The following is a 12,382-nucleotide window of genomic DNA, read 5'->3' as shown; positions in this document are numbered from 1 at the left end:
TAAAAGAAATGCAAATCAAGACAACACTGAGATTCCACCTCACCCAGTTAGAATGGCCATTATCAAGAAAACTAACAATAATAGCTGCTAGTGGGGATGTGGACAAAAGGGAATGGTATTACATTGTTGGTGGGAATGTAAACTTGTTCAACCACTCTGGAAAGCAGCATTTATGCAAATGACCACAAACCAATGGGCACTAAGGCCACCAGTACAACCATGTTCATTGCAGCATTGTTTACAATAACTAAGATATGGAATCAACCCAGTGGTTGATTCCATATTCAGTAGATGAATGGATCAAGAGAGTGTGGTATATATACACAATGGATTTCTATTCTTCCATCAGAAAGCATAGAATGACATTGGCCCATTTGTAAGGAAATGGAAAGATGTGCAAATAATTATATTAAGCAAAATAAGCCAGATCCAAAGAAACGCAGACTGCATAGTTTCCATCATTTGTAATAATTAGAATGTGTCTATAAACCTACAAGTAAACCCAATGCATAGTAAAAGACAAATAATTACTCTTGGACAAGATTAATTAAATAGCAGTCTAAACATTCACACAGTTAGAGCTTTTGACCTTTTCTGCTTGTCCTACACATGTACTGGTTATTGCAAATAAGGGAAACCATGGGACCTATGTTTTTGTGGGTCTGGCTTACTTCACTTAATATAATTTTTTCCAAGTCTTTCCATTTCCTAACAAGTGGGACGATGTCATTCTTTCTGATGGAGGCATAGAATTCCATTATATATATATATATATATATATATATAATCACATTTTCTCTAGGTTAGTTCCATATCTTAGCTATGGTAAATAATGCTGTGATAAACACAGTTGTGCTGGTAGCCTTAGTATGGCTTTGTTTGTGATCATTTGGGTAAATGCCCAAAAGTGGGATTGCTGGGTCATAGGGGAGCTCTATGTGGAGTCTTTTGAGGATACTTCATACTGCTTTCCAAAGTGGTTGAACAAGTTTACACTCCCACCAACAATTCAGTAGGGTTCCCTTCTGTCCACATCCCCTCCAGCATCTGTTGTTTAATTAGAGTTCTTGATTATAGCCATTCTAACTGGGATGAGATGGAATCTCAATGTTGTTTTGATTTGCATTTCTTTTATGGCTAGAGAGGTTGAGCATTTCTTCATGTGTCTATTGGCCCTTCTTATTTTCTCTTCAGAGAAGTTTCTCTTTATGTCTTTAGCACACTTATTTATTGGGCAGTTGTTTCCTTGAGGATTTGTTGTTGGGGGATTTGATTTTTCAAGTTCCAAGTGTATTTTAGATATGAAGACCTTATCCATTGTATGGCTAGTGAAGATCTTCTTCCAGTTCATGGGCTTACTATTGATCTTGCTAGCTATGTCCTTTACCATGCAGAGTTCTGCAGCTTCATGCAATCCTATTTGTCCAAACTTTCTTTGATTTGTTGTGTTTCTGGGTCCCTATCAAGAAAATTTTGGCCTGTGCCAAGGAGACCTAGGGTTCTCCTATTCCTTCCTGTAATGTTTTCAGGTGTCTGCTTTGATTCCGAGGTCTTTGATCCATTTGGAGTTGGTTCTGATGCAGGGTGATATATGAGGATCTAGCTTTAGTTTTCTACAGGTGAATAACCAGTTTTGCCAGCACCATTTATTGAAGAGGCTGTCTTTTTTCCATCCTATTTTTGTTTAGCTCCCTTATTGAAGATTAGGTGGCTATAGGACTGTGGGTTCATTTTTGGGTCTTCAGTTCTATTCCATTGGTCCTGAGGTCTCTTCTTATGCCAGTACTAAGCTGTTTTGATTACTATGGCTTTGTAGTAGAGTTTGGAATTTGGTATTGATATTCCTCCAGCACTGTTCTTTCTGTTGAGGATCATGTTTTAAAAATATGGATCAATTCACATATTTAGATATCATCTTTGCGCAGGGGCCATGCTAATCTCTGTATCATTCCAATTTTAGTATATGAGCTGCAGAAGCAAGCAGTCTTTGGGATTATTGAAAGTAGCATTTGTTTTACAAGTGTGACCTCAGAAATGAGAAAAAAGTGTAAAATTACACAAATATATGTAACTAATTAGGAAATAAGTTAATATTTATATAAATACCTAAATGTAAAATATTGCTTATACAATCTAGTTACAGTAATAAACAAAAAAGAGCAAATCATTCATAACTACAAGTAATTTCACCTGTGGTTGTGTTTCAGTAGCAAAGTTGGAGAACCTTGAAGCTGACTTAGCAACACACACTTCTATTTCTTATTTCTAAGGTCTACTATTTTCTGGAGTACTGAGGCTTGAACTCATAGCCTTGTGCTGTTGCCCAGCTTTTTTGCTCAAGGCTGGAACCTTATCACTAGTGCCATACCCCCCACATCCCACTTTTTGATGATTAACTGGAGATAAAAGTCTTGGGGATTCTTCTGCCCAGGTTAGTTTTGAACCTCAAATCTCAGCCTCCTGAATAGGTAGCATTACAGGTATGGACACTGATGCCTGGCCTTAGTAATTTTTTGCTTTGGCATCAGCAGGACAAATGGTCTCCGAAGCTTAGGAGGTGAGGTTGGGAGGCCTGGTGGATTCTCTTCCCCTCAGAAGTTGAGAGGTGGTGATACTCTGTCCTTTAGACATGTTATTCTGTGCCACTGTGTACAGTATAACAAAGCAACTCCTTGTTTCTGGGAAGTAATACTAGGAAGGTCCAGGTACGTTTAGCATAGAACAAAGAAAATTGAGATACTCTGCATAGGCCGCTAGATCTATGGAATTCAGACTTAGGGAGAGAGTGAGATGGAGATGATAAATGTTGTTTTTGTTCTCCTTAGGGAGGGACCTGGTAGTGTGGAACTGGGTTGAGAACGTGGTGAGTGCAACTGTGGTGAGAGACAGGAGGAGACAGGAGGAAAGAAAGGAAAGGAAGAAAATGCAGCAGGGAAGTGCAGGAGGATATTTTACAAACTGAGACAAGCACAATTTCAAAAATGATGCTCTAATCTCAGTGTCAGATGATGCAGGAGATATTTAAAGGACAGGGTTCGTCAGGCAGCAGTTAATTGACATCTTAGCATGTCATAGAGTAGATGGTGAATGTGGAATTCAGACTTCCATTTTCTGAGGTGAAATAGAGGTTAGAAAGTAGTGAAAAGCAAACTTTGTCTCTGCTTGTATTGATTTATGCTACAATGACCTCCACAGAAAGGGTGGGAAAGGAAACAGAATAGCCTAATGTAATAGTTCATAAGATTGACTCCATCTTAGAGTCACTTTGACAAAGATTCACTTTACTTTACTTTTCTTATATGAATGCCTGAGTCTTACTCTAAACCAATTAAACCAGAATCTCTAGGCATGGGATCCAAGATATTGATATTTTAAATAACACTCCAGACAAGTTTAATGTTTGGCTAGAATTGACAACGACTGAATTAATCAGACAAGAAATCTGGCTTTTCAAATTCATTCTAGTTTAAATTTTAGTCCTTGTTTCTGCTCTCAGTGTGGTCTTCTTTATTTTTTTATTTTTATTTTTATTTTTTTGGTCCGGTCGTGGGCCTGAACTCTGGGCCTGGGCGCTGTCCCTCAGCTCTTCAGCTCAAGGCTAGCGCTCTACCACTTGAGCCACAGCGCCACTTCCGGCTTTTTTCTTTTTGCTTATGTGGTGCTGAGGAATCGAACCCAGGGCCTCAGGCATGCAAGGCAAGCGCTCTATCACTGAGCCACCTTCCCAGCCCCGTGGTCTTCTTTATCAGACAAGTTGGGATAATAGTAACTTCCTTATTTTTGGAAGGACTAAATAGAGTTGAGTATGTGAATCACTTGGCATGACTATCTGTGGTTGTTGTTACTGTATGTTCTATTTAAGCAGGCAACCAATATCCTTGTTTCCTCCAGCTATTTGAGACATACCTTTTTAAGTGGGTATATTATGTATAACATATATGGTTATCTATCTATTTATCTATTAATTATAACACCCTTGTAGTGACCCCAAAGTACTCAAGAGTTGAAGAAGTCAAGGTCTGTGTTTCACCCTATCACTTATACTCCATATCATCTACTCAAGAATTCCACTACTGTCTGTGCTTGGCATTTGGGTCTTGCCACTGTTATTAGCTGTGTTAAAATTTTTCATCCAGCCAGATGCTGGTGTCTCACACTTATAATCCTAGCTAATCAGAGACTGAACTCTGAGGATGATGATTTTAGCACAGCCAAGGCAGAAAAGTCCAATTAATCACCAAAAAGGTGGAAGTAGAGCTATGGCTCAACTTGAGCTCCAGACTTGAGGGAAAAAGCTAAGGAATAGCACCTAGATCCTGAATTTAAGCCCAGGTTCAATATCAGCACTCTTGGGCACATGCATACACACACCCACACACAGACACACAGACACACAGACACACAGACACACACACACACACACACAGACACACACACACAGATTTTCCTTCCTCTGGTCATATATTTACTTTCTAAGGAGATAATATGCAAACTAAAAAATAATATAGAAATCAAATAATTTGGCTGGGAAGGTGGCTCAGTGGTAGAGCGCTTGTCTTGCATGCATGAGGCCCTGGGTTCTATTCCTCAGCACCACAAAAGCAAAAAGAAAAAAACCGGAAGTGGCGCTGTGGCTCAAGTGGTAGCCTTGAGCTGAAGAGCTGAGGGACAGCGCTCAGGTCCAGAGTTCAGGCCCCACAACCAGACCCCAAATTAAAAAAAAAAAGAAATCAAATAATTTATTGTTCCTGAAAAATCATACTTACTGCAGAGCTTTACCTTCCCCTTCCTGCTATGTCATCCTCTCTTCTTTGGCTTAATATTCTCAATTTCATGGATGATGTTGACCCAAAAGAATTCATTTTCCTGGATGTTTCCTGCAACATGCTTTTAAGACACAGCATTCAGATATGGGGGCATTTTTTAAGTAATGAAGGATCCTTTCACTTGTAGACATCCTATTGCATTAATAAACATAGGGGTTAAATTCACTTTTGGTCACTGATTCCCTCAGTTACGTGTGTGCTTGTGTGTGTGTGTGTGTGTGTGTGTGTGTGTGTGTGTGCACACTCTGGTCCTGGGGCTTGAAATCAGGGTCTGAGCACTGTCCTTCAGCTTCTTCTGCTCAAGCTACTTTACCACTTGAAACACAGTGCCACTTCCAGCTTCTTTGTTTCTGTTCATTCATTGGAGATAAGCAAGTCATGCATATTCTGCATTGGCTGGCTTCAGACCTTGATCCTTAGCTCTCAGCCTTTTGAGTAGCTAGGATTACAGGCATAAGCCATTAATGCCTGGCTCACTAGATCCTTTCTAACTACTGATTTTGGTTCTAAGCATTGGAATTAACATTTATTTCTAGTAAACATTTGCTTCTATTAAAATATATTGGGTCCATTCTTATACTATTATTAAACAAGACTAGTTGGTATATTGCCTATATCTCACATTTTGTCAATGTTTGTTCCTGTTTCCCTGTAACCTGCCACATTAATCATCTTTACATTAAGATCACCATCACTGATTCTGTAGTTTTAGAGTATGGTCATGTAGCACAAAACTTACCTCATTCTTGCGTAGTATCCAGTCATCTATTATGTTTAAACTATATCCTAAGAAACATCACATCTATCCAATGTATTAATAATGAAGCAATTCAACAATTCTTTATTACTTAGAATTTTCATGATCCTGACTTAAAAATTACTTAAAATATTTCTTAAGATTATTATAGTAGGTTATTTCCCCCTTCATGCCATGGTAACATTTACAGAACTAAAATACATGTTATATATGAAAAACTTCATTTTGAAATACATGCCAGTATCCCTGTAAAACTTAGAATTTCTTTGGAGAAAAATTAAGTTATGAATTATTTTTGGAAAAAAGGTGAAATTTCCATTCTTATATTCACAAACTCCCCCAAACAGAAGGGCTAGGTGTCCTTTGATTGAAAGGTATTTTCTTTGCTTTAAAATCAATTAGAAACATATTTCAAAGCAGGCATGTACATTATTTGTGTTCAAATATGAGTCTCCATAACTTTGGTAGACTTTCTTTTATTTTTTATTGTGAAAATACCATACAAAGGGGTTACAATTACATGGGCAAGGTAATGAGTACATTTCTTATCAAGCATTGTTGCCTCCTCCTTTGTTTCCCCTTCCCATCCCTTCCCATCTCACCCCCCTCCCTGTGCCTGCCCCCCCTTGCGCCCAAGTTGTAAAGTTCATTTGCAATGGGTCCACCTGTATCCCTATTTAAACAATTTGTTTTTTCCCTTCCCCTCCACAAATTATACCAACATCAAATAAAGTGAAAACAGGGGTTGTACCATGGGGGAGGGACATTTCTGAATTATACTAGATTTATATAGCACAATAATACAATTTGGAATATCATGATTAAATATTTTGTAATATTTTATGCACATAAAGCATGCAAAATATAAGTGATGATAGGTATAGATGAAATGCACACCTGCTGCCTAATTTGAGAACTAGGACATTGCCAATAATGTGCATTTTTCTTACTACATTCAATTTCTTTCTTCTGGAGGTCATATTATCCTGAATTTTAGGTTGAGAATCTCTTTCTTTATAAAAGACTACTATCCCTAAACTATCATTGAGTTGTGTTTGCTGGTATAGTTTTTTTTTATGTTTATGTAGTACTCAAATGATAGTAGATGGCCACGAGGCCAACATAGTTTCTCTGTGTCTGGGTTCTCTTACACCAAGTGGCTGCACATTTGACAATGCTTCTGTTTGGATCAACCATTAGACTCAGAAATGCCTTTGAAAAATACACAAAGGACCATTTATCCTGAACTATTCATTTGTCAAAGTACTGTGTGTGTGTGTGTGTGTGTGTGTGTGAGAGAGAGAGAGAGAGAGAGAGAGAGAGAGAGAGAGAGAGAGAGAGAGAGAGAGAGAGGGAGGGAGAGAGAGGGAGAGAGAGGGAGAGAGAGGGGGAGAGAGAGAGAGAGAGAGAGAGAGAGAGAGAGAGAGAGGGAGAGAGAGAGAGGGAGAGAGAGAGAGAGAGAGAGAGAGAGAGAGAGAGAGAGAGAGAGAGAGAGAGAGAGAGAGAGAGAGAGAGAGAGAGAGAGAGAGAGAGTCAGGGGGACTGGGTGTTGTCTCTGAGCTATTTTGCTCAAGTCTAGAGCTCTACCATTCTAGCCACACTTCTGCTTTAGACTTTTTGATGGTTAACTAGAGGTCAGAGTCTCACAGACTTTCCAGGCCAGGCTGGCTTCAACCCATGATCCTCAGATCTCAGCTCCTTGAGTAGCTAGAATTTAAGTTGTAAGTGCCTGGCTTGAAGAATTTCTTTATTTTTATTTTTTGAAAAAGTTACACAGAAGCTGTATGTCAATCTTGCTGATGTTAACAGAATATTAGGAAATAGAACATATTTAACTCAAAATTTGAGATTCTGACAATTCTCTGTGCAAGAATAGACATGCACATTCATAAGAGATGAATAATTGTTCTATTGCTTATATGATTAAATTGACCATGAAAACTCAATTTCAGATGCCCAGATAATAATTAATTGAAGTCCTTTGATCTTAATCCAGTGGTCCTTTTCTTATAGAATATTTTTATCTCTAGAATTGGCTAGCTTTCTGCTTATACATTCATTATTTATTCATCTACCTGAATACTTGACATCTGTAATTCCTGAACCCACCATATCTCACCTCAGTCTTCATGTCTTGCTGTATCTACAAGTCTCTCCTTCCTTCTCTCTTTTGTTTTTTTGTTTTTGTCGGTTATGGGCCTGAACTCTGGGCCTGGGCACTGTCCCTCAGCTCTTCAGCTCAAGGTTAGCCCTCTACCACTTGAGCCACAGCGCCACTTCTGGCTTTTTCTGTTTATGTGGTGCTGAGGAATCAAACCCAGGGCCTCATGCATTCAAGGCAAGCACTCTACCACTGAGCCACCTTCCCAGCCCTCTCCTTCCTTCTCTATCCAATATGTTGGATGAATTTAAACCATTAGTGACAGGAATCCGGATTGGAACCTTCTAAAGAAATTTTAGTCAGATTTAAATAATTTGTGTGATCACAAAGAGGGAGACAGAAAATCTTCAAAGGTAGAGTGACTAAGAGGCAAAAGAGAAAGTAAGATGTGGAGACAGGTACAAAAATGAATAAATAGGAAGAAAATGAATAGTACAATTAAAAGAAATCTAACTGACCACACTGGAGAAATTGAGAGTTCAACAACCTCATTTGTCTATAATTTTTATTGACTGAAATGGGTTGTGGATGATTCAAATTCAAGTTTAATATTTTAAATTATGGATTCTTCATCAGGACTTAAGAAAAAATGATGAACTTCTGCTCAAGTAGATTTCTACATAGCTAAAAAATGTCTAGTGCTTTTTATTGTTTATATTATTTTGTATTATTTGTGCATTCACAGCAGCTCTTGAAGTAGACTCTAAACCCTTAGTTTGGCAGGCTACAGCTCTGTGTGTGTGTGTGTGTGTGTGTGTGTGTGTGTGTGTGTGTGTGTGTGTGTGTGTGTGTGTGTGAGAGAGAGAGAGAGAGAGAGAGAGAGAGAGAGAGAGATTTGTTGAGACAAACCAAAGACAGTGAGTAGCTGAGAGCCATGACAAGTCTGATTCAAAGATAAAGTTGTTGTTTTTATCTCATCAATATCATTGGGAATCTTAAGCAAAATATACAATTTATACATTGTCTATGAAGGACAGACATTGTCAGTTGTAGTTATATCCAATATCTGTCTGTATCCTTGTTGTCTCTGGTCAGCTGGGAGTGGGAGTGGCTTTTCTGAGCTCCCAGCACAGAGGATTTTAAGCTCTGGAAGCCAGCTCATAGAGTCATGAATCTTCTCCTGTGAGGGAGAGTGACAGCCATAGTAAATCCTCTTAGCTGGTATTTCTCAAACTTAATAGGCTTACAGTTCATCTCAGGATCTTGGTAAGATGCAGATCCTTGCCCTCCCCTCCAGGTGTACTGAGCTGGCAGGTCTGAATTGGAGTATGGGAAGCTCTCTCTTTCTAGCAAGCAATTTTGAGGACTATGCTTTGAATAGAATTCCCGTAAGTAATCATTGCACATGATTAGTCAGAAAACTAGATTGCCTTCCACCCACGAATATCCATAGGACTGTCCACAAACTAGAGAGAAGGAAGGACACAACTGCTGAGCCAGGAACCAGCACCATAAGTGAAGAAGAAATTAACAGTTTGTGATCTGCAATAGGAAATTTTGTTCACAAGTGTCAGATGCAAACGCCCTAATTAAGGAGGGTCATATTAGCTGTGGCCTTTGGTGCACTCTGAGTGACTGTATATGCCAGTCTGGGCATCACAAAAATTGTTGTGTTGAGTTGTGGGTGAGGCATGCTGTAGTAGAGTCTCTGCCTTGACACATCTTAGTTATGTTTCTGACCAAATTCCTTAATCTGTCCAGGCCTCAGGAATTTTTCCCAGTAAAAGAAGTAGAGCTATTAATATTACTATGGCGATACTTTTCACTATGCCCTATACTTAAAAAGTACTCTGTAAAAGTTATCATGCTTCCATCAAGATGAATTTTTCTTTCAGGGTATCCAGTGGCTTCATTTTAGTATTTTTGGGGGGTATATTTCCAGTATAAGGGCTTGAATTCAAGTCCTTGCCTTTTTCACTCAAGTTGATCTCTACCACTTGAGCTGCATCTTCACTTTTTTTTTTTTCCTACATTCACTTTTGCCAATTAATTAGAGATAAGAGTCTCCGGGATTTTTGTGCCCAGGCTGGCTTTGAACCTTGACCCTCAGATTTCTCCCTCCTGAGTAGCTCCCTGAAGAAGCTGGAGATTTTATTGTTGTTGTTTAGCTATTTTGATCTCAATTGTAAACTCCCTTGATAATACTATTCATTTACCAATTTCATGATGATAATTAGACAATAACTAAATTTCTTGGGCCACTGCTTCTAAATCTGTAGTCTAACTTGGGGAGAATTATATTTTATAAACTAGCCAATTCATATAATTAAAATATTGGTCATTTCTGATGTTTCTCTTCTGGGAGACCATCAAATTGATTCTGAGCTCTGGCTCTGGTTGTGTCATCCCTCATGCATTCATTCTTTCCATTCTTTTACATAGACACTTTCCTCCTGTTGCCACAAGGCTACCTCTAATGACAATAATCTCTTTACTTCATTTTAGTCATTTCCAGTTGCTGTTGTATCAGATTTATTCTGGCTTTGATGATGATGAAAATGAGAAATGAAACTTATTTAATAAAGTAATTTTTTTCCACTCAATTTCCTTTGGCATCTCTTTATCTGCACCTCAAATTTAGCAAGAGAAAGAGTTGTGACAATGGATTATCTGAAATACATCACTGGCTGTCACATGCTTGGCTGATTTTCAGTGTGTGCCTGGGTCCTTCCCACACAGACTAAAGCCTTCTACGAGCAGGCTGTGCTTACAGTACAAAGGCTTTCCTGCACCTTCAGGTGTGCCTGTCACCTGTGACTCAACTCTCAAATGGAATACAGGTAGTCACTGGCAAGAGATCATAGACAAAGCCAGTCACTGGGCTCTCATTTCTATACCTCTCGCCAGGGAGGTGTCTAAGACATCACTTGATTTCATCCTTCCATGGACCTTGGTGGTTTTTGTTCTTCTCTTTGCATGCCCTCTTAGCTTTCTTTACACTCTTGTGGAAACCATATCTAATTACTGCTCATCAGCGAGACCTGGATGCTACCCAAACCTCTCACTCTGTTTATCCTTCCAGCCATACCCTGGTATGTGTCTGCCTTTCAGCTAGCCTTGTGTAACACGATGCTTTTTCATTTGCCTTCTTCAGTGTTAGTTTTTCCTACTTTATTCACATTGATTAGTCATAAGAGGGATTTTATGGAGACACGTCTCTGCATGCACACAACGTACCTTGATCAGTCCCCTCCATCACTCTCCCTCATCCCCCTGTCCTCTTCCCAAACCACCATAAGCTTCATTGTTCCAGTTTTGCATGTGTATGTAAAGAATTTTGACTATGTTTATCCTCCTTCACCTTTTCTGTATACTCCCCCCTTGTACCCCTACCCTGGACAAAGATCTGTTTTACATTCCTGTCATTCATTTTTAAGTATATGTTAATTGCTCATGGTATTTCACATGTCATACAGTATTTTAATCAGATGGTGCCCTCATTTTCTCTTTCCCCTTCTCTAGTACTAATGGGTGTTAAACAGCTTTCAGTGAGTTTCATTTTACTATCTTCATTCATCGATGTAATATATTTCAGTGCTATCACCTACTATTTTATCCTTTACTCCCCAGTCCCCAGAAACAGTGCCACAATTACAACCACTTTTTACACACACAAAAATGTATGTGTGTTTTTATGATCTTGTATGATCTTTATATGGTCTCTATATATGAGAGGAAACTTACTTTGGGTTGGTTGTTTAAATTTTCCACTTTTAGATCACAAGTCTCACTATCTTCATGTGTGTATGGGGCAGGGGGTGTGGGTGTGTGGGTGTGTGGGTGTGGATACTGGGGTTTGAACTAAGGGCCTGGGTGCTCTCTCAGCTTTTTAGCTCAAAGCTAGCAACTCTACCATTTGAGCCTCAGCTCCACTTCCAGCTTTTTGCTGGCTAATTGGAGACAAAGACTTTCCTCCTCAGGCTGGCTTCAAAGCTTAATCCTGGCCAGTGCCCAGCTTCACCATCATTTTTAATTTTAAATATTTTCATTGTAAAAAAGTAATTTGGCAAAATGACAGCATTTCTCTTTGTTAAAAACTATAATAGTACATGGTACCACATTTGTTTATTCAAATTAATGCTTCAAACTCAAATGTTCCAATGTCAATCATTTCCCTTCAATAGCAGAGGGAAAAAGCAAATGCCTGTTAAAAAAGTTTGATTTCATTTCTCTTCATAATCTTCTATTTTGATGATTGACTGGACTGATTCTTCAATAAATTAAATTTAATGTCCCTGGAACATCTTTTAGGAGCAATTTCAATTTATCATTGGCTGGATTGCTGCAACCCATGTTCTAGCTCCCCTCTTCTCCCTCCTCCTCCCCCCTCCTCCTCCTCCTCCTCCTCCTTGTCCTCCTCCTTCTCCTTCTCCTTTTTCTTCTTGTTAATCATAATGGTGATATACATAGGTGATATACATACAGTTATATAAGTCAGGTAATGAGTAAATTTCTTTTCTTTTTGAGCAGTGTTGCCCCATCACTTATTTTCTCCTACTTTTCCCCTCCCCACCCAAATTGTATAGTTCACTTTCAACATAGTGTTTACTGACATCACTGCTGAATTAGTTTATCCTTTGTCCAAACATTTCTGTGCTTCCCCAAATCAGAAAAACCTACATACAAGACAAAAGGTAC

The 12,382-nt window shown here is 38.8% G+C and overlaps 1 pseudogene; it reads right to left on the bottom strand.

The window, feature by feature from the left end:
* Nucleotides 1-1,880: 1,880 nt before the first annotated feature.
* Nucleotides 1,881-1,980, bottom strand: LOC138820510 (U6 spliceosomal RNA; annotated as a pseudogene).
* Nucleotides 1,981-12,382: the final 10,402 nt, after the last annotated feature.

The sequence above is a fragment of the Dipodomys merriami genome, unplaced genomic scaffold, assembly GCF_024711535.1.
Source record: "Dipodomys merriami isolate MVZ:Mamm:240054 unplaced genomic scaffold, mDipMer1.0.p SCAF_89, whole genome shotgun sequence".
NCBI lineage: Eukaryota > Metazoa > Chordata > Mammalia > Rodentia > Heteromyidae > Dipodomys > Dipodomys merriami.
The sequence above is the reverse complement of the archived record's forward strand: the minus strand, read 5'-3'. Positions and strand labels throughout refer to the sequence as shown.